Source organism: Ambystoma mexicanum, chromosome 4q (assembly GCF_040938575.1).
Source record: "Ambystoma mexicanum isolate Mex_15411 chromosome 4q, UKY_AmexF1_1, whole genome shotgun sequence".
NCBI lineage: Eukaryota > Metazoa > Chordata > Amphibia > Caudata > Ambystomatidae > Ambystoma > Ambystoma mexicanum.
In genome coordinates, this window is record NC_090928.1 from 462960557 (window position 1) to 462988204 (window position 27648).

General features: G+C 48.6%; 1 long non-coding RNA gene across 1 annotated transcript in view; it reads left to right on the forward strand.

The window, feature by feature from the left end:
- LOC138467788 (uncharacterized) overlaps positions 1 to 27648 on the forward strand; it is an 813106-nt gene that overhangs the window by 638406 nt on the left and 147052 nt on the right. Inside the window, exon 3 of the long non-coding RNA XR_011268139.1 lies at positions 19944 to 20162. This is a non-coding gene — a long non-coding RNA (uncharacterized lncRNA). The remainder of the gene's footprint in view (positions 1 to 19943; positions 20163 to 27648) is intronic.

The window sequence follows — 27648 nt, forward strand, 5'->3', positions numbered from 1 at the left end:
CAGCGGAAGGGGTGGGTGAGCCCCCACAGGGGCTTGCAATGGCGGAAGACGGTGTGGAGCCATCCAGGTTGGTGGTTTCCACAGAGGAGGAGGAGGCCGCTACTGAGCTGCACATAGGTCCTGGTGGGGGTGTGTTAGGCGGAAACCTGTGCAGTTCCCTCTGGGACCACTGCAAAAGATTTAGGACTACAGGTGTTTGGCAGTAAACCCACTTGGTAGCAGTCTCTGCCACACAGATTCACTTGGTAGCTGTGGCTGAGCAGTCAGACTTCCCTCAAGAAGAGTTAAGCAGTATGTGCAGTATACAATATAGGGCAATTCTTCACAGTAAGACAAGCAAACACGCAACGAGGCTCAGTGTAAAGATATTAAGGTATTTATTTATAACGGAACATCTATGGAAAACACTGTGGCACTATCACGGCAAACACTTCAATCACAATTACTCTACGAAGAAGAAACGATCAATCCCCCTAACAATATTTCGACAAGTCTAAGTTCTACCGGTATCACTTATTTTCAGAGAGAGGTATATACCTCAACCTAGATGGCACTCTAATATCAGTTAGGATGGGAGAGAAAAATAGGCAGGTTACGGAGTCAACACAGTTCAATACTTTACGGGAAAAAATGCAAGGCAAGAAGACAAGAACCACAATAGATCATAAAGTTCAGAGGCCAGGCCCACTCGGAGAGAGGCAAGGCGATTTGTCCCAAAAAGTCTTTTTGTGGAAATGCGTTCGAGCCCGTATAGCAAATTGTTATTGGAAAGTTTGGAACCAGTTCAGAACCACACGTTAAAGAAAGCTTGGAGGCGACCCAATGGAAAGGCGAGGATTAAGACACCTCACTCGATCCGGCAGAAAGGGAAGCCAGGCGGACACGGTACCTTGTTTGTGGAGAGACAGCTCCGGCGGGGGCAGTTGTTCCTGGTGGTGGATGCACGTCGGGTCTTTGCCAAGAGTAGAGATGATCTCGTCGTCGAAGAAAAGTGAAGTCCGGTGCACCACCAGGGAAGAGACCAGCCGCGGAGTGCTCCGTCACAAGGCACCACCTTTTGGTCGCGGTACAGGGGTAGTGGCTATCCGGTTGCCGAGGTGCTCTGCACGGGCAATTCAACCACTGCGTCCTGAGGTGAAGAAAAAGGAAAAGGGGACTGGTTGTTCCCACCAGTCAGGGGAAGAGACTCTCTGGCAGGGAGATCTCCTCTGTCGTCGGGAAGTGGTGAGTCGGTTCCGCAGGGCTCCACCGGGAGTGTCATCGTGCAGGTCGGCTCAGCGTTACCCTCGTCGGATTCTTAGGTCCTGTGGCGACTTCTGAAGATCCATTCCCAAAAGCCCTGCTTTTATGCAGAAAACCCCCATTCATTCAGCCTAGCTGTCAATCAACACACGCTAAGTGGTGAGCGGGGAGGCTCACCACTTGGGCCAATCACACCAGAGTGCGACCGGAGTTGGCAAGGCAACTCGGTCCAGGGTGCCTAAACCCCCTCCCACACCCCTGTGGTAACCCAGACAGAATGGCACCACTTTGGAGGGTCTCTGTCCAGAGGCCAGCCAAAAGTAGAACAAAGGGCTCCACCTTTGGTTTAGGAGTCACAGAGACGAACACAGACGCCATTTTACAAACCGAGTTCTGGCAGAAAATACCATCCGATAAACTTATTTAAGATAAGTAGACCGGTGGTACGTTAGAGATTAACGAGGAAAAGTAGCAATCTCCAACAATGGGACGAATCCCATAGGGTTATGTTCGGGGTCGAGCATAACAAGTAGTTTCCACTGCCACCAGCCAAAACTCGACGAGGGGGGACGGGACAGTGCCCCCTCGAGTAACAGATCTAGGAGTCACTAGGTTAGGAAATTCAGCCTAAACAGAGAATTCTCCCTAACAGGGTGGTACCACTGGTGCAAGTGGTGCAGTCCAGGGGCAGCGGCAGGAGGCAGTACAGGTCACCGTGGAGGGGCCTATGCATGTCACTGTCCCTGACACTGTGACTGCACCACCATGCACCAGCAGGGATGCCCCATCCCAGGCGCGTCCGCAGATAGGTGGGATGTCCATGTCATCTGACACTCCTCTACCTGCGGACGAGGGGACCCCTGGCCGTATGGAGAAGGTCCTGATTGGTGTCGTGTTGCGCACGGGTGTCATTTGTGATGACGTGCGTGCTTTCCGCGGGGAGCACGCACGTCGTCACGAAGAGCAGCGTGCCAATGTGGTCCAGTTGGGAGCGACCATGGTCGGGGGTTCGTACATGTGTCGGCCACTCTGGTGACCCTCTTCTCCTCTGTGGGGGCTATGTGCCAGTCGTTCTCCATGCCGTCTTCTGGCCCAGATGCCACCAGGGCCCCCTGTGGACCTGCCCTGACCAACGCAGCCAGCTCGGTGGGGCTCCCATCCCTGCCACAGTCGGGAGTCAGAGGTCCAGCAGGGGTGGACACACCAGCAACTGGAACCCAGCAGATGGAGGATGTGCCGGCATCATCGGGCAGGGCACGTGCACAACGGCGTCGGTGGATTCCATCAGCCTGGATGCCATTGTGCTGGCAGAGGCAGTTGCGTCGGAGGCAGCGGCAGGCTCGACATGGGAGGCATCATGGCTCGGGCCATCTACATCAGAGGGGCAGGCATCAGCCGGAGGGCAGGAGAACCCTGGTTGGGAGTGTCTTCTGTGTGGCAGCGGTTGGGCCAGCAGATAGGTGCGGAGCGGCGGCGGGCGGAGGAGGAACGGCTCACAATGGTCAGGGCGGAGAACTCCATGCGCAGGGCGCTGAGGCGGGCTGAGTGCCTCAAGGGTATTTCGCAGGGAGTTGAAGCTGGACACCGCGTTATCCCTGCGAGACCTCAGGGCCAGTGAACATGCCCGCCTCCAAGCCATTGAACAGGAGTTCGGTGATGCCCTGGCCCATGACATCAACCAGTGAGCCGTTGGACTTGCCCTCCGCCATTGTATATAGTTAATTAGTGTTAAGTTTCCTTTCTTTTTTTCTTTCCTTTGGGGCGCATGGACTATGCCCCACATTTTTGTATATAGTTGTTTATTCTGTAGGCTTTTTTTGTAGGTTTCCTTTGGACAGTTGGGCTCATGGACCCAGAATTTCATCCTTGTAAATAGTTGGAGTGTGCATTTGTCGGTTTTATCTTTTTTGATTTTTCCATGGAGCAATGGATTTTACTTTTTCATTTCTGTTTGGATTTGCTTTGTTGGAAGGTGACTTTGGAGAAATTTTTGATTTCATATATTTTGGATTCTGATTTCCTTTTTTTATCATTATGTGACATTCTGCATTGTTTTCCTTATGTCCATTGTTTGATTTTCTTTCACCACATTTTCTGTTCGAAACATTTGTTCCCGTACTTCAATGTGTGGTATTCTCTCATTGGTTTCATGCATGTCACGATGTGGGTGTTCACATTCACTGGCACCCATTGTGTGTTTGTGACGGACATGTGCTGATGTACATACATGCCATTTGGGTTGTTTCTTGTAATGGGCATTTCAATGTGGGGTGTATGTTATGCTTGGTTGGTTATTTGGGCAGGGGTGGCGTGCCGTGGGATTTTGGTGGACATGAGGGCCATGATTGTGGGTCATGTTGACATGTTTGGAGGGGATATGAGTGGGACATAAGTGGGGGCCTGCTGGCAGGTGCCCCTGACTGCTGGGGGCTGGGGGTGCAGGGGGACATGAGTGGGACATGAGTGGGGGCCTGCTGGCAGGTGCCCCTGACTGCTGGGGGGGGTGGGGGTGCTGGGGCACATGAGTGAGGGCCTGCTGGAAGGTGCCCTGACTGCTGGGGGGTGGGGGTGCTGGGGGACATGAGTGGGACATGAGTGGGGGCCTGCTGGCAGGTGCCCCTGACTGCTGGGGGCTGGGGGTGCAGGGGGACATGAGTGGGACATGAGTGGGGGCCTGCTGGCAGGTGCCCCTGACTGCTGGGGGGTGGGGGTGCTGGGGACATGAGTGGGACATGAGTGGGGGCCTGCTGGCAGGTGCCCGTGACTGCTGGGGGCTGGGGGTGCAGGGGGACATGAGTGGGACATGAGTGGGGGCCTGCTGGCAGGTGCCCCTGACTGCTGGGGGGTGGGGGTGCTGGGGGACATGAGTGGGTGCCTGCTGGAGGGTGCCCCTGACTGCTGGGGGTGGGGGTGCTGGGGGACATGAGTGGGACATGAGTGGGGGCCTGCTGGCAGGTGCCCCTGACTGATGGGGGCTGGGGGTGCAGGGGGACATGAGTGGGACATGAGTGGGGGCCTGCTGGCAGGTGCCCCTGACTGCTGGGGGTGCAGGGGGACATGAGTGGGGGCCTGCTGGCAGGTGCCCCTGACTGCTGGGGGGTGGGGGTGATGGGGGACATGAGTGGGACATGAGTGGGGGCCTGCTGGCAGGTGCCCCTGACTGCTGGGGGCTGGGGGTGCAGGGGGACATGAGTGGGATTTGAGTGGGGGCCTGCTGGCAGGTGCCCCTGACTGCTGGGGGGAGGGGGTGCTGGGGGACATGAGTGGGGGCCTGCTGGCAGGTGCCCCTGACTGCTGGGGGTGGGGGTGCTGGGGGACATGAGTGGGACATGAGTGGGGGCCTGCTGGCAGGTGCCCCTGACTTCTGGGGGCTGGGGGTGCAGGGGGACAAGAGTGGGGGCCTGCTGGCAGGTGCCCCCGACTGCTGGGGGGTGGGGGTGCTGGGGGACATGAGTGGGGGCCTGCTGGCAGGTGCCCCTGACTGCTGGGGGGTGGGGGTGCAGGGGGATATGAGTGGGACATGTGCGGGGGCCTGCTGGCAGGTGCCCCTGACTGCTGGGAGCTGGGGTGCATGGGGACATGAGTGGGACATGAGTGGGGGCCTGCTGGCAGGTGCCCCTGACTGCTGGGGGCTGGGGGTGCAGGGGGACATGAGTGGGACATGCCCCTGACTGCTGGGGGGTGGGGGTGCTGGGGGACATGAGTGGGACATGAGTGGGGGCCTGCTGGCAGGTGCCCCTGACTGCTGGGGGGTGGGGGGTGCTGGGGGGCATGAGGGGGGGCCTGCTGGCAGGTGCCCCCGACTGCTGGGGGGTGGGGGTGCTGGGGGACATGAGTGGGACATGAGTGGGGGCCTACTGGCAGGTGCCCCCGACTGCTGGGGGGTGGGGGTGCTGGGGGACATGAGTGGGGGCCTGCTGGCAGGTGCCCCTGACTGCTGGGGGGTGGGCGTGCTGGGGGACATGAGTGGGACATGAGTGGGGGCCTGCTGGCAGGTGCCCCTGACTCCTGGGGGCTGGGGGTGCAGGGGGACATGAGTGGGACATGAGTGGGGGCCTGCTGGCAGGTGCCCCTGACTGCTGGGGGGTGGGGGTACTGGGGGATGTGAGTGGGGGCCTGCTGGCAGGTGCCCCTGACTGCTGGGGGGTGGGGGTGCTGGGGGACATGAGTGGGACATGAGTGGGGGCCTGCTGGCAGGTGCCCCTGACTGCTGGGGGCTAGGGGTGCAGGGGGACATGAGTGGGGGCCTGCTGGCAGGTGCCCCTGACTGCTGGGGGGTGGGGGTGCTGGGGGACATGAGTGGGATTTGAGTGGGGGCCTGCTGGCAGGTGCCCCTGACTGCTGGAGGGTGGGGGTGCTGGGGGACATGAGTGGGGGCCTGCTGGCAGGTGCCCCTGACTGCTGGGGGGTGGGGGTGCTGGGGGATATGAGTGGGACATGTGTGGGGGCCTGCTGGCAGGTGCCCCTGACTGCTGGGGGCAGGGGGTGCAGGGGGACATGAGTGGGACATGAGTGGGGGCCTGCTGGCAGGTGCCCCTGACTGCTGGGGGCTGGGGGTGCAGGGGGACATGAGTGGGACATGAGTGGGGGCCTGCTGGCAGGTGCCCCTGACTACTGGGGGGTGGGGGTGCTGGGGGACATGAGTGGGACATGAGTGGGGGCCTGCTGGCAGGTGCCCATGACTGCTGGGGGCTGGGGGTGCAGGGGGACATGAGTGGGACATGAGTGGGGGCCTGCTGGCAGGTGCCCCTGACTGCTTGGGGGTGGGGGTGCTGGGGGACATGAGTGGGGGCCTGCTGGCAGGTGCCCCTGACTGCTAGGGGGTGGGGGTGCTGGGGGACATGAGTGGGACATGAGTGGGGGCCTGCTGGCAGGTGCCCCTGACTGCTGGGGGCTGAGGGTGCAGGGGGACATGAGTGGGAAATGAGTGGGGGCCTGCTGACAGGTGTCCCTGACTGGTGGGGGCTGGGGGTGCATGGGGACATGAGTGGGGGCCTGCTGGCAGGTGCCCCTGACTGCTGGGGGGTGGGGGTGCTGGGGGACATGAGTGGGACATGAGTGGGGGCCTGCTGGCAGGTAACCCTGACTGCTGGGGGCTGGAGGTGCAGGGGGACATGAGTTGGATTTGAGTGGGGGCCTGCTGGCAGGTGCCCCTGACTGCTCGGGGGTGGGGGTGCTAGGGGACATGAGTGGGGGCCTGCTGGCAGGTGCCCCTGACTGCTGGGGGTGGGGGTGCTGGGGGACATGAGTGGGACATGAGTGGGGGCCTGCTGCCAGTTGCCCCTGACTTCTGGGGGCTGGGGGTGCAGGGGGACATGAATGGGACATGAGTGGGGGCCTTCTGGCAGGTGCCCCTGACTGCTGGGGGGTGGGGGTGCTGGGGGACATGAGTGGGGCCCTGCTGGCAAGTGCCCCTGACTGCTGGGGGGTGGGGGTGCTGGGGGATATGAGTGGGACATGTGTGGGGGCCTGCTGGCAGGTGCCCCTGACTGCTGGGGGCTTGGGGTGCATGGGGACATGAGTGGGACATGAGTGGGGGCCTGCTGGCAGGTGCCCCTGACTGCTGGGGGTGCAGGGGGACATGAGTGGGACGTGCCCCTGACTGCTGGGGGGTGGGGGTGCTGGGGGACATGAGTGGGACATGAGTGGGGGCCTGCTGGCAGGTGCCCCTGACTGCTGGGGGGTGGGGGTGCTGGGGGGCATGTGTGGGGGCCTGCTGGAAGGTGCCCCTGTCTGCTGGGGGGTGGGGGTGCTGGGGGACATGAGTGGGACATGAGTGGGGGCCTGCTGGCAGGTGCCCCTGACTGCTGGGGGCTGTGGGTGCGGGGGGACATGAGTGGGACATGAGTGGTGGCCTACTGGCAGGTGCCCCTGACTGCTGGGGGGTGGGGGTGCTGGGGGACATGAGCGGGGACCTGCTGGCAGGTGCCCCTGACTGCTGGGGGGTGGGCGTGCTGGGCGACATGAGTGGGACATGAGTGGGGGCCTGCTGACAGGTGCCCCTGACTCCTGGGGGCTGGGGGTGCAGGGGGACATGAGTGGGACATGAGTGGGGGCCTGCTAGCAGGTGCCCCTGACTGCTGAGGGGTGGGGGTGCTGGGGGACGTGAGTGGGGGCCTGCTGGCTGGTGCCCCTGACTGCTGGGGGGTGGGGGTGCTGGGGGACATGAGTGGGACATGAGTGGGGGCCTGCTGGCAGGTGCCCCTGACTGCTGGGGGCTGGGGGTGCAGGGGGACATGAGTGGGGGCCTGCTGGCAGGTGCCCCTGACTGCTGGGGGGTGGGCGTGCTGGGGGACATGAGTGGGACATGAGTGGGGGCCTGCTGGCAGGTGCCCCTGACTCCTGGGGGCTGGGGGTGCAGGGGGACATGAGTGGGACATGAGTGGGGGCCTGCTGGCAGGTGCCCCTGACTGCTGGGGGGTGGGGGTGCTGGGGGACGTGAGTGGGGGCCTGCTGGCAGGTTCCCCTGACTGCTGGGGGGTGGGGGTGCTGGGGGACATGAGTGGGGGCCTGCTGGCAGGTGCCCCTGACTGCTGGGGGCTGGGGGTGCAGGGGGACATGAGTGGGGGCCTGCTGGCAGGTGCCCCTGACTGCTGGGGGTGGGGGTGCTGTGGGACATGAGTGGGACATGAGTGGGACATGAGTGGGGGCCTGCTGGCAGGTGCCCCTGACTGCTGGGGGCTGGGGGTGCAGGGGGACATGAGTGGGATTTGAGTGGGGGCCTGCCTGCAGGTGCCCCTGACTGCTGGGGGGTGGGGGTGCTGGGGGACATGAGTGGGGGCCTGCTGGCAGGTGCCCCTGACTGCTGGGGGGTGGGGGTGCTGGGGGGCATGAGTGGGACATGAGTGGGGGCCTGCTGGCAGGTGCCCCTGACTTCTGGGGGCTGGGGGTGCAGGGGGACATGAGTGGGACATGAGTGGGGGCCTGCTGGCAGGTGCCCCTGACTGCTGGGGGGTGGGGGTGCTGGGGGACATGAGTGGGGGCCTGCTGGCAGGTGCCCCTGACTGCTGGGGGGTGGGGGTGCTGGGGGATATGAGTGGGAAATGTGTGGGGGCCTGCTGGCAGGTGCCCCTGACTGCTGGGGGCTGGGGGTGCATGGGGACATGAGTGAGACATGAGTGGGGGCCTGCTGGCAGGTGCCCCTGACTGCTGGGGGTGCAGGGGGACATGAGTGGGACGTGCCCCTGACTGTTGAGGGGTGGGGCTGCTGGGGGACATGAGTGGGACATGAGTGGGGGCCTGCTGGCAGGTGCCCCTGACTGCTGGGGGGTGGGGGTGCTGGGAGGCATGAGTGGGGGCCTGCTGGCAGGTGCCCCTGACTGCTGGGGGGTGGGGGTGCTGGGGGACATGAATGGGACATGAGTGGGGGCCTGCTGGCAGGTGCCCCTGACTGCTGGGGGTGCAGGGGGACATGAGTGGGACATGAGTGGGGGCCTACTGGCAGGTGCCCCTGACTGCTGGGGGGTGGGGGTGCTGGGGGACATGAGTGGGGGCCTGCTGGCAGGTGCCCCTGACTGCTGGGGGGTGGGCGTGCTGGGGGACATGTGTGGGACATGAGTGGGGGGCTGCTGGCAGGTGCCCCTGACTGCTGGGGGGTGGGGGTGGTGGGGGACGTGAGTGGGGGCCTGCTGGCAGGTACCCCTGACTGCTGGGGGGTGGGGTGCTGGGGGACATGAGTGGGGGCCTGCTGGCAGGTGCCCCTGACTGCTGGGGGGTGGAGTTGCTGGGGGACATGAGTGGGACATGAGTGGGGGCCTGCTGGCAGGAGCCCCTGACTGCTGGGGGCTGAGGGTGCAGGGGGACATGAGTGGGACATGAGTGGGGGCCTGCTGGCAGGTGCCCCTGACTGCTGGGGGGTGGGGGTGCTGGGGGACGTGAGTGGGGGCCTGCTGGCAGGTGCCCCTGACTGCTAGGGGGTGGGGGTGCTGGGGGACATGAGTGGGACATGAGTGGGGGCCTGCTGGCAGGTGCCCCTGACTGCTGGGGGCTGGGGGTGCAGGGGGACATGAGTGGGGGCCTGCTGACAGGTGCCCCTGACTGCTTGGGGTGCAGGGGGACATGAGTGGGACATGAGTGGGGGCCTACTGGCAGGTGCCCCTGACTGCTGGGGGGTGGGGGTGCTGGGGGACATGAGTTGGGGCCTGCTGGCAGGTGCCCCTGACTGCTGGGGGGTGGGCGTGCTGGGGGACATGAGTGGGACATGAGTGGGGGCCTGCTGGCAGGTGCCACTGACTCCTGCGGGCTGAGGGTGCAGGGGGACATGAAGGGGACATGTGTGGGGGCCTGCTGGCAGGTGCCCCTGACTGCTGGGGGGTGGGGGTGCTGGGGGACGTGAGTGGGAGCCTGCTGGCAGGTGCCCCTGACTGCTGGGGGTGGGGGTGCTGGGGGACATGAGTGGGACATGAGCGGGGGCCTGCTGGCAGGTGCCCCTGACTGCTGGGGGCTGGGGGTGCAGGGGGACATGAGTGGGACATGAGTGGGGGCCTGCTCTCAGGTGCCTCTGACTGCTGGGGGGTGGGGGTTCTGGGGGACATGAGTGGGGGCCTGCTGGCAGGTGCCCCTGACTGCTGGGGGGTGGGGGTGCTGGGGGACATGAGTGGGGGCCTGCTGGCAGGTGCCCCTGACTGCTGGGGGCGTGGGGTTGCTGGGGGACATGAATGGGACATGAGTGGGGGCCTGAATTTCATAGGTCTTTAGTAGCGCAACTTAATCATAATGTCCCTTTAACAAAGTTTTTTCACTGAATTTCGTAGGTTTTTAGTAGCGCAACTTAACCATAATGTCCCTTTAACAACGTTTTTTCACTGAATATATATATATCACATAGCCTGCCGTAGTGGCCATGTAGTTATGGTTAAGTTGCAAAACCCATAGGAAGAGCACTTTTTGGGCAGGTTATAACTTTGCACCCCCAGGACGAAACCTCACGAAAATTTGTAAAAAAAGTATATGGCCCACTCTGAATTTTAATGCAAAGTTCAGTGAGGTTTGGTCAAGGGGGGGAAAAATTATAGGGGGGTCCCAAAATGTCTTTTTTCCCACAGTCTGAATGGAGAAAAAACTTTGCTCACGCCTACAGCCCAACCCGCTGATCGGATTTTCAACAAATTTGTGGCAGGAGCGGCGTCTTGGTCCTAAAAGCGTGCTTTTGTAAATTTTGATGGAAATCCGTCCAGTAGTTTTTTTTTATATGACCAAAAAGTTGGTCCCAAAAAATGTGTGATATCTATGTCCACTCCGTGGACACACTTCCCTGTTCGTTCCGCAGACAGGACATCGATTGGCTTAAAGGGCAAAGTGGTTTCCGCGGACATCGGACGCGCCCGCTGGTTGTATGGTGAAAAGCGTGAAGTGCGTCAGATTTTTGGAAACAGCCGCCATCTTGGATTTGCTGACAGCGGCCGGTGTCCGATGACATCACAGTAAACACATGTTAAAAAACACGATATTGCACTTTTCAAACTTATCAAATCATCTCTGGCGAGGCGAGGGGTGATGAGGATGGGATGGGATATGGCTGCAAGAAGCAAAAAAAATGGAGGGTTTTCACCGCAAAAGTCTCCGAACAGTCCAGATGTTCGCAAACCATCCTGAGAAGTTTGCGGACACCTCAGCATTACAGGGTTGGTGAAAAGCAATTTTTGGATGGCTTATAACTTTGGCGCCACTTAATGAAACTGCATAAAATTCTGCAATTTTATTCCTGACCTGATTCCAAATGAGTTAGCAAAGTGTGGTGGGATTCTGTCAAGAGGGGGCAAAAGTAGAGGGGGGTCCCAAAATAATGTAAAGGTTTATAAATGAGGTGCAATTTGATGAATCTACATTTATTTTGGTAAGCTGATAATAGATCTAGATATACATGTTTTTGCGAAGTTTGGTGGGATTTTGTCAAGAAAGGGCAAATTTAGAGGGGGGTTCCCCAAAAATTGTAAAGGCTTATAAATGTGGTGCCATTTCACAAATCTACACAAAGGTTTGCAAAAAGATTATAGATCTAGATGTAAATGTTTTTGTGTCATCATGTAGGTACACAAAATAGTGATATACCTTTGGTGACTGAGGTGTAGCCTGCCACCATGGGCAGTGGCCAGATTGTCTAGGTCATGGAATAAGGTCATGATACGGCCAATCAGGCTATTGACCATGACCACGAGGGACAGCACATGGGGTTAAAGTGACCATGTCCACCTGGGACTGGCTTTGTGGTAAAGTTATTCAAAATTGGGATAGGTTTGAAAGGGAATAAAAATGTGCTTGTGGTAATATGGTCATAGCATTTTCTTTTTGCCTTCTGCAGGCTGCCATGGAAAGCGAAGAGGGTCCCTGTACGGAACCCCGCCTTCCCTTTCCATGGTGGCCATCTTGGAAAAGGATTTTCCTTCCTACACTGGGACGCCGCAGGCTGCAGGCGTCCTGGTGTTGGAAGAAAAATCCTTTTTTTAGCACCCCGGGTTCCCACTTTGGGAACGTAGGGTGCTAATGGCCTTCATCCCCCATTACAGGGGCTGGAATGGGGGGGATAATGGTCTGGAGACCTCGTTATCCACCTTCGCTTCGCTTCGCTTGGGCTGATAACTTGGGCTGCCAGGCGGGTATACACCGTTCCATCACTGGAACAGGGGATAAACGCCACAATATTACCATTAGCATAACACAAAATGCAAATGGGAATGTTGGAAAATCTTATTGAGTCTATGTACTTTACTGAGAAATATAAAGTAGATGGAGTCTATACATTTTATTTTTAGTTCTATTTTTTAACTGTGAAAGGTGGTTCCTAAAGGAACATTTCTTTTACTGTTTTTGGATGTATTTCTTTTTGGCAGGAGAGCTTAGAACGAAAGGTGGGCAGGGAAATGAGGGAAGAGGCACCAAACACTAATATGAAGGGGCAGGTGGACAGGGCAAAATGTTGCGCGTGTGTTATTTCTAAGGTAGGGGGCAGTGATTCTCATGCTCCTTGATTACAGCAGTGGTGGTGTCTCTTGGGGAGGAGGGATGGCATTAGCTGACTCCATTTTAAGATGAATAGCAGTTTTGCTAACAGTATGTACTATGTACTAGATTGTTAATGGATGAGTAGGAATAGGTGATGGAGCTGTGCAAGGGAAATTTTGAAGTTGAAAGTTCCTAGATCAGTAGAAAATGCAGTTCTGAAATGTCCGAGAAGCACAGATCTTATTGTGAAGTGCAGACGGGTTCTCGGTCATCATTCCGCACACCAGCTTATGATCATGTGGCACTGTCCGGAAGGTCCGCAATGAAGTCAGATGTTCGTAGACGTTATGGTTAAGTTGCACTAATAAAAACCTATGCATTTCAACGAAAAAACTTTGTTAAGGGGACATTATGGTTAAGTTGCACTAATAAAAACCTATGAAATGAACTGAAAAAAACGTTGTTAAAGGGACGTTATGGTTAAGTTGCACTAATAAAAGCCTATGAAATTCAATGAAAAAACTTTGTTAAAGGGACGTTATGGTTCAGTTACACTACTAAAAACCTATCAAATTCAGTGAAAAATCTTTGTTAAAGGGGCGTTATGGTTACAAGTAAAACTGAAAAAACCCTGAAATTCGCCAGTTATGGTAAGCTAAGCAATCATAACTCGCACCACCACCGTGCACTGCTAGGAATAACACCAATGACATCAAAGATGACATCACAAATATGATTGATGACATCCCTGATGACATAACATGTCTAGCACCTTCTTTTTCTGTTCACTGACATATCTAGGCCAGGTGAGTTTATTCACTGACAGTCAAAAACTTAAAATTCACCAGGTAATACATTTGTACACATTGCTATTCTCACATGTTCTTACAGTTCTCTCCTTAGAATTCAGTCGCATCTTATGATGCACATACATAGGGGAAGAAGCAGGCCTGAAACACAGCAATCATTTCTATGCGTAAAGATAATCATGTTGGTTATACACAGTGGCTCATGATACTGCCTCTTGTTTACTTACTTTACTCTCCCTGTATAAGCCCCATATTTTTATACATTGTGGTCTCTTAATGTTTTGTGTGTAGTAGTACAAGTACTTAGTAAGTGATGCATTATTACCTACTCAGTATATGTTTCACAGTATGCAAAAGTGTGATACAGAAGCATTCACTGTTTTACTATCCAACATTGGAAAATTAGAAATATTACATCTCTATGGTGTATGCTGCAGCCAATGCCTATGTTTCTGTATTAGTAGGTTCCTGTAATAGAAACAACACTGCAATGGAATGTTCTTTGCAGCAATACATTGCATCATCAAGTATGGAGTTCATCACACATCTCCAGATGACCATTGACACTTTTTTGCCAACATTACATTCACAACCCTGTGTAGGGACTTCCTATGAAAATTAAATGCACATGTTTTTTTTTAATTTTAATAATTTCTATTGAAGTATAAAATAATACAATAATAAAGTCATTGTTATATAGTCATAATGCAGTGAACCAATGTTTAAACTGATTAAAGACGATAATTAGAGATGATAACATTCTAATGAACAGGAACAGGAATGCAAAATATGCTTATTTTGCTTATAAATTACTAGAACAGTGTAGCATTCTAATTAAAGAAAAAAATAATTAATATAAAAAAAGAGAAATATATAATCATAGGTGTAAGCAACTTATCATTAAAATGGTTACTACATAACAATAGTTTATGTCGGAGGAGACAAACACGAGACAGACATAGCACAAACAAGAGATAAAAGGGAGAGGGGGGAATCATAGGGAGCTAAGAAAAGAAGATATGGCTATTTCGCATATGATAAAAGTATTCAATGAGGTATCAGACATTAAATACAAATATATAAATGCAATGAGTATCAAAGGAGTATAAGAGGTAAAAATAGGTCAAATTCCATGTGTGGTAACATTAAAGTGATCAAGATAGCGGATGAAAAAAGACCATTTAGCATTATACTTTGGTATAGTGTTTCGATTGGTTGCCATGCAAAGTTCGATCCTCTGCGTGAGACATATGTTATTCCACCAGCTTTAGAGAACGAGGGTCTTTCCAGTTGGCAGTAAGGTTCTTCAAAGCCAGACTAATAAAGAGATCGTAGAGTTTGGTCGCTCCACATGGCAAGTGGGCGGTTATTGCTAGGCTTCCTAAGACTGTTAGTGAAAGAAAGTGGGATATCTGTAAGAAAAATGGAATTAAGATATTTCCATATGTGCTGCCAGAACTTGAAAGTATAGGAACATTTAAAAAACATATGCTCATAAGAGGCAGAGGGAGCTCCACATGTCCAACAGTTATCATTGCTACTTATCTTAGATGAAAATAATTTAGCCGGTGTAATGAATGTCCTATGTAAAAAGAAGTAGAAATGTGTGATATTCGCTGATGTAGATATATGTTTAACCCTGGAAAAGAGTGTATACCATGTATTATCATCTAAAGTGTGATCTAAATCATTATCCCATCTATAGCGGATCATACATATTTTTAAGGATGCAGTAAGAGTATTATAGAATTTTTAAGCCTTAATGTCTGACAGCATAGTAAGCTGTAGTAGTCTAAGAGCATCAGGAGTTAATATGTTATTGGAAAAACTGTGGAGCGCATCAATGCAAGAGTTGACTAATTTATTGTAGAACTAGAATTCTGTATTGGGGATAGAGAACTGATGCTTGAGTTGTTGAAAAGATAAAATAGAGGACCTATCCATAATTTGTTGTATAAATCTAATACCCCTTTTCAACCAGGATTTTCTATTTAGGGTTCTATTATTAATCAGGATCTTACTATTATGCCATAAAAGGGGGAAAGGCTTTTTTGGAGGTTTTGTATGTGGAAATAAAAAGAATTGAAGGGCAGGTAGTGTGGCTCTGATTGGGTCTGACTTACTCAATGAAGAGTGATTGAAGACATAAATAAGGTCAGTTATTTCTGCTGGAAGCACCAATTGTTTCTGTATGGTACACCATGTGGGAATATCTAATGATATAAGACTTGCAAAACAGCATCTAGATTGTTTCAAGAGAGAAAGGCAGTATGATATAATTAAAATCAGGAAATCTAACCCCTCCCTTGTCATAGGGCGCCTTCAATTTGACCAAAGCATTCCTTTTGCGTTTTCCCTCCCCCAAAAGGAAATTTAGTAGGATAGAATAAATAGATTTTTAAAAAAGTAGGAGATATCGGAACACATAGAACTTGTAGATAGTATGAAATTATTGGAGACAGCATCATTTTGATCGTATCAAGTCGTCCCCACCAAGAAAGACACAGGGGGATCTATCTCGATGTTAGTTCCTTTAATCTTTCTAATAATGATTGTGTATTAAGTATTATGGTGTCCTTGATAGATGGGGCAAAACGTAAACCTAGATACTTAATAGAGTAACTACACCATTTAAAACCAAAGGAATCAATGTAATGTTTAAGACAGTAGGGATTCAGGGGCATACTTTCCGACTTGTCTTTGTAACCTGAAACTGAGCTAAATTGAGACAATACATTAAGTAAATGTGGGAGGTGTATTTTAGGGTTTCTAATGAGAATGAGGATGTCATCTGCATAAGCATCTATTTTTTATATGAGATGTGCCACTAGAAATACCTGGGATATTTTTGTTTGATCTAATCAGTTCTAATAATGGTTCTAATGAAAGGACGTATAAGATAGGTGAAAAGGGGCAACCCTGTCTGGTGCCTCTGCTAAGGGAAAAGAATGGGAAGGATAATCCATTAATACATATTGAAGATTTAGGGGAAGAGTAAAGTAACTTAACAAGGGACATGAACTTATCGCCACACCCGTGCCATTGAAGCGACTGAAACAGGAAGTCCCAATTGACCCGATCAAAGGCCTTTTCTGCGTCTAGTGCTATAGCGGCGGAGCCTTGGTAATCTTTTTTATTTTTGGCCAACAGGTGAATAGCATTGAAAAGTAGTCTGGCATTGGAAGAGATGTTACGCCCTTTTACATAGCCAACTTGATCAGGTTTTATTAGGGAAGGAAGAGAGGACTCAATTCTGTTAGCTAAAATCTTAGCAAAGATTTTGCTTTCAATATTGATTAGAGAGATGGGCCGATAATTACCAGGGATGGAAGGGTCCTTATTGGGTTTAGGGAAGAGTACAAGTAAGGCTTCTGAGAAGGATCCAGGCGAGGCTTTTTGAGAAATAAAGTAAGAGAATAGATTTTGAAGTTTGGGGATGAGAGATTGAGACAAACTACCAAATAATTCAGTAGAAAGACCATCTGGGCCAGGAGCTTTGCCTTTACCAAACCTTTAATTGCTTTGGAGATTTCTGGAAACGTAATTTCGTTGTCTAAGTGAGATAGATCTAATTGAGGGTAAGAGGATCTATTAATATTTTTTAAAAAGGATGAGATGTTGTTATGGGGAATGGAGTGCTCAGGAGTATATAGGTTAGCATAAAATATTTTAAAGCAATTTAATATGTCGTTAGGTTGATGATATACAGTGCCGGAAGAGTCTTTGATATGGGAAATAAAAGATTTTTCTTTTTTTTGTTTTCAAGTAAGAGGCGAGTGCTTGCTCTGCTTTATTGGATGTTTGATAGATCTTCGTTTTGTATTTGAGAATAGTCCCAGAGGCAAGATCAGTGATCTCCTTATTTATCCGGAAGCGTATGGCCAGAACTTGATGGAGGTAAACTGAGAATAAAGGTCATCCAAAATCTTTTTGCGTAGAGCTTTCTTTTACCTGTGTAAGCCATAATGTGACCTCTTAGAGCTGCCTTAAAAGCATCCCAATTGTTCACAGCTGATGTGTCACTGTCAAGGTTATCGGCAAAGAACTGGTGAACAAAAGATTTAGCGGATATGATGAATTGGGGGTCTTGCAAGAGAAAGTTATTAATTTTCCAACAAGATGACGGTTTATGCACGTCTAATAGACTGAAGGAGGTACATACTGGGGCGTGATCGGATATAATGATATTTTCTATTTTAGAGTCAATAATGGAACCTGTGAGGGTTTTAGAAGTGAAAATGTAATCAAGGCGAGAGAGGGAGTTATGTGGGGGAGAGTGGAACATGTAGTCAAGCTGGGTAGGATGTGATAATCTCGATGTATCAATGAGGCCAGTTTCAGCTAAACAACTCAACAAAGATTTGTGTGATTTCTTGTTTTTGAACAGACAACTAGATTTTCTATCGAGAAAAGAATCTAATACCTGATTTATATCCCCACACATAATTAAGTTGGTGAAATTTTTTTGAAGTATTAGTTGTTTTATGGAAACCCAAAAATTAGGATCGGGATTAGTGGGACCATAAATGTTCAAAATGGTGACCTGGGTAGATTCTATCTGTAGCTTGACCCAAACCCATCTCCCAACTGTATCAGCCCCATGGTCAAGAACTTTAAAGGGTAATTTTTTGCTAATTAAGATGGCAACTCCATTTTTCTTGGCGACAGCAGGACTAGAAATGATTTATTTCACCCAACGAGACTTCAATTTCAATGCTTCTTTGTTAGAAAGATGTGTTTCTTGAATACAAGCTATAGAGGGGTTAAATTTGTTAAAATGAGAAATGATCTTACATCTCTTAATGGGATTATTACAACCTTTGATGTTCCATGTAATGCACTTGAAAATCATTGTAAGATTTCAAACATTTTGATAACATAACCTGAAACCATGTTGATGGAGAACTTTAGAGCCAGAAAATAACATAATGAATCAGAAATATTCCTATGGAAACACAAGAGGGTGACACAGTGGGTAAAGGGAAGGGAAGAAGAGGGTCTGATCATGAACGTATGAGGTATGGTGTATAACAGTAAAACAGCAATTAACATCAGACTGGATAAGGGAGACGACATGTGAATGGAAAATTTAGGGATGGATGACGCCCGCTGAGTCATCAAAAAGAGGAAAATAAAACAACTCAGGATGGGAGACGGACGTTGTAGGGACACTTGTCCCATAAATTATGGTAATATGATAATCATGGCATTACATATGTGATAGGAATGCTCATACGGGGGGAGTACATTTATGTAATGGACGAAGTAGAGGTGTTGGCTGGAGATGATGTCTCCATGCCTTCGGATTTGATGGAACGTATAAAAGCTGTAAGGTCAGCTAGATCATCAAACATACTAGTATGACCTTCATGCGTAACTTTGAAAGAACAAGGGTGGTATAGACCATACCGGATATTTACTTGTTTTAAGGCTGGTCGGAAGGATAGGAATATTTTTCTGCGCTGGGCCGTGTTTTTAGCAACATCTTGAGAAATGTATATCTTATTACCATTCCATATGAGAGATTTTCGTTCCTTGACAGCCGATAAAATGAGCTGAAGTTGGGAATATTCTAGAAGGTAGAAAATCAGTGTTCTGGGCGATGTTTTAGGAGATGTAGATATGGGTGACTTTCCAATTCTGTGAGCACGTTGGATGTTGATTGTTAAATCAGAAGGTAAGTGGAGGAGAGTTGAGAGAAACCTTTGTAAAAAAATAATGGTGTGGTTTCCTTCTGAGCCCTCCGGCAGACCTGAAATGCGAAGGTTATTGCGTCGACTGCGATTTTCTAGATCTTCATTGTGCCTTTGGAGGTCTTTGATAGATTGAAGTGTAACTTTGAGAGAAACCTCCTCCACAAGACCAACTCTTTTCTCAACTTCATCCATTCTATTTTCAAAGCCTTTCCATCGGTCATCTAGTTGTTGTAATTTTTGATTTGTGGTCTCTATGAAGGGTTTAAGTGATCTGATTTCAGATAGAATGGCATCAATGGCAGGATCTGTAATACCCAGCGGAGGTGGAGAGTCACTCTTAGGTCTTTTAAGGTTAGAGGCTGAGATATTAGGTTCTTTTGTAGTTGTTGTGTTTTTTTTTATTGGCAGCCATATTGTTTGTAGATATATATGAGAATATGTAGATAATCTGAATATTTAACAGAGAGTTTAAATGTTGAAGAGCTCAGAGGTGCTTATATTATCGTTAGCACATGAAGCAAGCAGACATTCAGTGGGCAGATGGGAGGCTAGTGGAAGAGTCAGCATATAATATTAGTAATAGCAGTTCTGTAGGAGAAGTATTTATCAATATACCTCAGTTTACAATTATTACATCCATATTATACATAAAGTGTTATTCCCGTTGAGGGAGGTTGAAAAATGAACACTAAAGTATGATAAGGTGTAAACTGAGGAGTGTTTCAGGAGGAGCCACTAGCCTTGAGGTAATGAAGATGCATTCATTGTCTACAGATTAACAAAAGAATTAGGAGCAGTGTGCTTTTGTTATTATTTTTTCCTTTTTCTTTTTCCTCTTCCTTTCCTCTCTCACAGCAAACTCCAAAAGAGATCCTTTATGGCAAGACAGAAAGTCTGTGAAAAGATGTATGCAGTATGAGGTATTTAGAAATTAGCCAGAGGAGCTCAAAGCCTGACTGACAACAGAAGGGGTAATAAGCTGCACGTTTATAAAATGACTTAAATACAACTATTAGTTGTATATATAAAATGTGCTTTGAGAGGAAGCCATATAACCTGTTGGAATATTGATAACTTATTCATGAAATATAATTGCGAGTATATGGCTTAATACAGTTGTTTACAAACGTGCAAAAAAAAAATATTGCAGCCAAAGCTTTATAAAATGTGTCCCTGTACCTTTAAGCAGATTGAATCATCATGTGTTCAAAATCCGGAAACTCACTATCTCTTTTTTATTCCTATTCCATGACAGCGAGGTTGCAGTGTTTAGCAGAGAGAGCCGACCAGGCCCCAGCCAGCACGTCGCGTTGGGTGCGTAGCCGTAAATCACCTCGGGAAGAGCAGATTCCAGCAGCTGCTGTCACCGAGAGCAGGCCTCTGAAGCACATGGCGCGCTGAAGGAGGGGCTGCAGTGCGTCAGGAATGCAATCGTATTAAAGAGCAGAGACCGAAGGAGGAATCCTGATGTCAGGTAAGTAAATAATGTTTTATATACATTAATATAATGCCAATAATTATGTACGCGGGACGAAGCGGCAGAGCTACACGTCCGTCATCTGCGGCGTCAGGCCACGCCCCCCTAAATGCACATGTGATGTCATCAGTGATGTCCTAAATCATATTTGTGATGTCATCTTTGATGTCATGGGTGTTATTCTTAGCAGTGCACGGTGGTGGCGCGAGTTATGATTGCTTAGCTTACCATAACTGGCGAATTTCAGTGGTTTTTCGGTTTTACTTGTAACCATAATGTCCCTTTAACAAAGTTTTTTCCACTGAATATATATATATATGTGTATATATATATGTATATATATATATATGAAAAACAAACCGAACTCCAATGTAACAGTTCACGGTGGCACTCCTTCATCTTAATTCCATGAACCACGCCAGACTCCTGTATATTCAGTGTGATAAAAGTCCTTTATTCATTTATGGATGGACAACAGAGAGTGCACACGTGAGCACACAATAACGTGTTTCACCCAAGGTAGGCTTTGTCACGGTAGCGGGCGTGTAGTTATGGTTTAGTTGCAACCCATAGGAAGAGCACTTTTTGGGAGGCTTATAACTTCGCTCCCCCTGGATGAATCCTCACCAAACTTTGCAAAAGAAAGTATATGGGGTGCTCTGAATTTATTTGCAAAGTTTGGTGAGGTTCCTTCCAGGGAGGGGACAAAGTTATGGGGTGCGTCCCAACATCTTTTTTTCTCCATAAACTGGAAGGATTTCCACCAAATGTGTGGCAGGAGCGGCGGCTTGGTCCCAAAAGCGTGTTTTGTAAATTTGGTGGAAATCCGTCCAGTAATTTTTTTTAAATCATCAAAAAGAAGGTCCAAAAAAATTAGTGATGTCTGGGTCCGGTCCGCAGACACACTTCCCTGTTTGCCCCACGGACAGTACTTCAATTGGCTAGGGAGGCCCCATCATGTCCGCGGACATACAACGTGTTTGCTGATTCATTGGAGTGAAGCGTGAGGTGCGTCACATTTTTCTAATGCGCCCGCCATGTTGGATCTGCAGACAGTGCAGCGTGGAATAGAGCCGAAATCCAATTTTGGGGAGTCTGTTGGTGTGGAAGAGTGGCCGGAGAGGGTGGGGGAGTGAAAGATGGGTCAAATGCTCTATTTGTTAGGTGGATGAAGGCCCTGTTGAGTTTGCGGTGTCCGCGGTCACCACGGCAGTCTGCGGACATGATAAAAACTGGCCAGACTTTTGGGTATTTTACTATGCTATGATGTCTTGGTTTTGGGTAATTTAGTAGAGTATTGGGTGAAGAGGGCATGCATTGAAGAGTTTGTGCATTGGCTGCAATTACTGTTTTAGTATGTTATGTGAAGTGGATAAGTCTTGAGGTGGTTGTGTCATGTTTTTAGGTTGTGGTAAGTGGGCAGGTGTTTGCTTGCATGGGTGTGTTCTGCTGCTGTGGTTGTGGCCAGAGCCTAGAGTCTTGGGCGCATGGCTCTACGGCTTTCGGCCATGCACCCAAGACTTTAGGCCCTGGCCACAACCACTGCAGCATAACACATCCATGCAAGCAAACATTTTGAAAGTGGTATGTGGGGTGCATAGGGGGTATGTTTTCAAAAGTTTGTCTACTGGTTGCCAATAGTGTAACAGTATTTGTAGGACAGTGGACATGCTGTGTGGTAGTTGATTTGTTGGACTGTATTTAGAATGTTGGTTTTATGATATTGTATGGCTGGTTACAACTATTGTAGTATAATACAGGTATGCACTGAATGTTGTGACTCCAATAATTGTATATTTACTGTTTACATTGTTGAGGCTGTATGCAGTTTTTTTGCATGGTATAGGAAAATGTAGCAGACACTGTTTTTTTCATTCTCTGTGATAAAAGAAAAGATCACTTGTTAGGGTAGGTAGGTTGTAATGAGTTATTGCATTGCATAGCAGACATTTCTGTACTATGTAGACCCTCAGAGTTAGTACTTTACAAGTACTATGCTTAAAACCAGTGTACTGTGCAATGTGCTCAGTTCCTGTGTTTGTTCGTATAATCATTGGGTCTGTGGGAAATAAAAATCCATGTTGGATTAAAAAAAGACTTTCTACGTTATGGTACAGTCTTTTTCGGTGGTTGATTTCAGTAGGAGGAAATGAATAGGTGTATGGTTTTTGGTTTGGAAGTGGTGGTAATATTGTTACAGTTAGATACCAGTTGGTGTATTCTAATTGTTTATTTCTTGTTGCATTTTAGCAGTATTCATTTATCTGTTTGGTTGTTGCAGAATTTTTGGTCAGTTGGATACCTGTTGGAGTATTCTAACTGTTAATACTTTCGAAGTTGTTGAGGGTATTTGTGTATGCAATAAGTATTGCAGGGTTTCCTCAGAAAAATGTATATTGCAGTAATCTGGTTGTAGTTAGATACCAGTTGGCGTGTTCTAACTGTTTACAGTTTTTACTTCAGAAGGGTATGTTTTCAAGCATGTTTACTCTTGTTGATGGATGTATAAATTCACTGTTAGATAGCTGTTGCCTTATTCTATTAATTTGTGGATTTAAAGGTTATTGAGGACATTTTGTAGATGCTCATACTCAGATTAGTGAATACATTTTGGTTTTTAAAATATTAAGTAAGCATTTACAAGCTTTGCTGGTAATCTCTGTTTTAGAGTAATGGAAGTATCATTACATTCGAACCATCCAAATTTGTTTTTGATGAATGCTGTATAGTGACCTGCATTGGTTGTGGCTCCTGCGTGGTAGATTATGCCAACAGTTGTGAAGGTTTTCTTGCCAAGTAATACTTGTCCATGTGTGAATCCAGTCCGCTTGCAGTTGTTTTTGGTACCATCTGCATTGTAACGCAAAAGCATTACTATTACTTATTTGCTATGTGACCGTATATGTAAGGTGGAATGATTATCTGAATTGCAAGTAGTACATAATATACCATAGTTTGCATCTTGTACAAGCTGCTGAAATGGAATGGATTCACAGTTAGGTATGGATACATACATGAAGCTTCTTTAGGGACTTGCTCCTGTGCCATATGGCTGCAGAGAGTGAATGTATGTTTTCACATAGGTATATAGGTATATAGGTATGTTTTTGTTTTGCAGTACTTGTAGTGAGTACATTAGACATTCTTGTGAATCTTCTTGTGTGTTTATAGTGAATCTGACCACTCCAGCACAGTAGTCCAAGTCCTGCCTTATTCCAGAAACACTTTAAGTGTTTTCAGGATTGTTGGTTGCCTTTCAGTGAAGGACTAACATTTGCAAACATAATTGGTCTGTCCCGTTTAAGTAAATGTGTTCAACAATTGGTGGAAATTGGAATAGATTATTGATTGCTACATTTGCATAGCAATTTACACCAGTTGTATTGGAAAATTTGAATGGACCAGGCAGTTCTGTGTCTGAGTCATTTGATGGAAGTACACATTTTTTATTTGAAGATGTACTTGCTTTTGTTTGTGCAGTAGATCCTTCTTTGGTTGTGGTAATTGATGAAGTATCAGCTGCTTTTATTTCCTTTGGAGGTATTGTTGTGAGATCCTGTATAATTTGAGTCTGAACTAGTTTTCTTTTACAAAGTTTTGCTTTTTGAGGAACAATGTAGGTTTTGAGATGGGGTGCGTAGAGTGTACATAGCCTATTTATTCTACAATGCAAGGAATATCAGCGTTTACTTTTCTTGCAAGAAAACTGACTAGGCGTGATAGTGCTACATAGCTCATGCCTTCTTTAAACACTGTGCTGCCAATATCTATCAATGCTTGAACTAGGGTATGACCTTGTGATTTATGAATGGTGACTGCGTATGCTATAGATAGACAAAATTGTTCTCTACATACAAACATGTCTTTCAAAAGAAGCAATCAGGCTGTTGAGTGTCCTATCCATTGAACATCTGACAGTTAGTCAAAGTGAATATTGACAAACTGAATGTTGCTGTCACGTGGGTACGTTTGAAAGCCAGCAACTGTACCAAGTGCTTCATTAACTAGTCCTTGCTCCACATCAAGGTTACGTTTCAGCATTATTCTAAAGTTTAAATACAATTTTAATATTTTCTCTGAACCAGCTGTGTTACAGATAGAGTTTTATAAGGTATTTAGTCATGCTGTGGCTTGTTCACACATGGGTAGTGTCATACCGTGCATGCCCAGTTTGTCTGTGGTGTAATGTTTGGTTTACCTAACCTGACTTTCTCCGGTGGAGCACAGCCTTCTCTGGGCTTTTGCTCATTTGTTGTGGGGGAACTGACACGTCCTTTAGGCTATCAGTACTGGGAAACTATGTTTCCCTTAGTCTTCGACTATGTTGCCATTTCTTGGTAACTATCTATGTGCCAAGTACCTTACAGTACTGTGTATAGCTGTCCTTTTGTTTTATGGCCCTAACCACCCTCTAAGGATGTTTTTGTGTTTGTACAAATGTTCATGGGATGAACTGGTGGCAGCAGTTTACTTTTAAAGTAGTTTTACTTTGTTTTATGGACCATATTGCATTTGCCGCGTTTGGCTCAGGACTGTGGTCAGTGCCAAAAATGCCCATGCCACAAAGTCTTTTGTTCTGTTCTTCGGTCATTTTGTCCCTTTGCCTTCCCCCAGGTAAAGAGACCTTATTTGGCATGCAGCCTCCAGCGAAAACCACATCTTTCGCAGGCTCCTGCATGTCATGTGTGCTAGTGCCCAGGAAGAGGGTTGGGACTGTCTGGTGCCAGTATGTCTGGTAGGCCTGAATGATTGGAACCACCATGGGCCACGATTGGCCCATGCCTGGCATGCATGCAAGAGAGTAGATTTTCAATTGGTTATCATAGATTTGGTCGCAAAACAAATCTTGAATAAGAGAAGGGGCTCTGCATCCATTCCAGCTCTATCACCTGAAGTTCACCCCAACCTACAGAAGGAGCCAAGTATCCTGTACGAAAATTTGTGGAACTGCCAGAGACATGCTGGATGGTTTGGCACCCTGACCCCGCTATTGTCCCGTCTGACCCCTGCTTTTGTATCGTACCAAGAAGGCCTGCAAAGGTACTTCATCCCTTTGGATTTATGAGAGTGTGCTATACTAGGAGCATTCATGGTCCCTGTGTTATCCCCACTGTTTTGTCTGTTGCTGTAATTGCCTGTAGACTTATCCCACCGTGTCCAGAGATGTTGTATACCAGAACTATCCTTCTCCTTTCTTCGAGAGCTGAGAAAAGACTACTGTCCCGCCACGGAAAATCATCCTGCCCTGCAGACGCTGAGAGCCAGAGCATCCTGTAACTGCAGAGGTGAAACCTACTAGCGAAGCAGACAAGACTGGCAAAGTTTGGTCCAGACTCTGTCGAGGGTCGGTGAGTACTTGTACCACTTACGGGTGGCCCCTGGCATATACATCTGTTTTTACGCATGAGAATCCCTTTAAAGATACTCACTGTGACTGGGCTAGCCTGTGCTCCACAGTTATTCACAAACTGGAAAGTCACTCTTTCTGCAAGGGTAGACCCTCCTCAAGGACTAGGGCTTTATTCTTCATCGCCTCAACCAACTTCCTGACCAGCTACAGCTCCATGAATAAAACCCACATTTCGCTTTACGCATGACTGTGCATTTTGAACGCACTGCTGTACTTTGAACATAAGGCTCATCACTTCTTATGGCTGGACTGCATAAGATAGGGATTGACTTCGACAAACTGTCTAATGTGATATCTGTGTTGAACTTACCGCTTCTGGTGCAGGTTGTGGGTATTTTCCCCCTTTCATCCGCATTAGGCTAAACACATTTTGTATATATGTTTTCTCCAGGAGAATAGCTCAAGCGGCAACGTGCTTGCCTTGGAAACAAGACGACACAAAACAACATAGGTTTGATCCCTGTGTCCGCGCTTAGAAACCTCTGGGTATTAAGTGTTATAAATACGCAACTAAGACATATTCCTGTAACAGCGCCTCGATGCACCCGGGCTGTGTGAGCGCTTTAAAAATGCAAATAAATAAATAAATATAGTGAAACGTATGTATGGTAACTGTTTTATTATTACTGTGGTTTATTAGTGTTTTTGTTATAAAGGCCTATAATAAATGTATTTTTGATACACATCTGTCTAAAAGTAATCGGGGAGGACAACGTCTACAAGCAGCTGCCTCACACATCACTGTAACAAAGAAGAAATGTCCATCAAGGCCCGACTATCATACTCATGCCTCATTGTTGCCACCTGCCTCCTCGGGGGGTTTGCCCTGCTACAGTCAGCCTCCTCACAGTTGCCATCTGCAGACACGATGCCCAGTGCACGCTGTGTTAGTACTCCCTCCGACGTGATGACATTTGTCTGGGGTGTAAAGCACCTGCACTGCTCTGACGGGTCTGCTGACCCTCCATTGCATGCGCTGTGTCAGTGCCTGGGTAGGCATAGTGACAACCTTATCTGACGTTGATGGGAATCCCACCTCAGGCAGGGACATTAGCTGCACCAGATGGGGCGTTGGTAGTGGCACTGGTGCACAGTGGGCCATGCTGGTATGTGGCCTGGAAAGCACACTGGAGGACAACTGGTGCACAGAGGAAGAAGCCGAGGTGGGGGTAGCAGTAGAGAACAGCTAACAGAGTCCGCCAGAGAAAAGGGCTTTTGCCAGCAAGGCCATGAGGCTGCACGGCTCATTGTGATGATGCAGACACATACCACGAGCAGCCTGTCCATCATCATTATGACTGCAGTCTGCCACATGAGACGAGCCAGTAGGCGCAGCACATGACCTCTGATGGATACATCAGCTGGCATGGGGATGCTGGTCTGGGCGGAGGCATCCCGGAAGGGATGCACTGCTGCATCCGATGGCCCAGGGACAGGATTTTGTGCAGGCACTTCCACAGTGCTTGTAACAAAAGGAATAGCCTATACTCGGACAGGACGGTATGGCTAGACAAATACAGCGGGGTGGTCCTGTCCTCAAACATTTAAACTACACTTGATTATTGTAGTCACAATTCTGACACATCTCCAAAATTAGTGTTAATACATCTATAACAGTATGTATCATTGGAGGAAAGTTCAAATCCAAGTGCTGGAAAGACAGTTGTGGTGTCCTTTATTAGTTAGGCCACATTTATGCACATCAGTAATTCGGTGTAGAAAACTGAAAATTACACGTGGAAAAAAAAAAGTTTGGACATAAATTGAAAATAAACCTTGTCACCAGCTGGGTGAGTGAGTGGTGTAAACAGAAGAGACATGTATTGCAAATATTTCGTGCATATTTAAATAACATTACATGTTCAGTGGTGACAGGTAGTCACTAAATTTGGACTGTTTCTGTCCGTACAATCTAGAGTTCTGAAGTGACTTATTTTGAAATATACATAAAATGAAACAGAACTGGTACAGTGTGTTGACTGCACACTACTGTACTAGTGCTGTGTGGTGTTACCTGTGTCCAGCGCTACAAAGTATTGCATTATATTTGCCAGTTGGACAGTGAGTTATCAC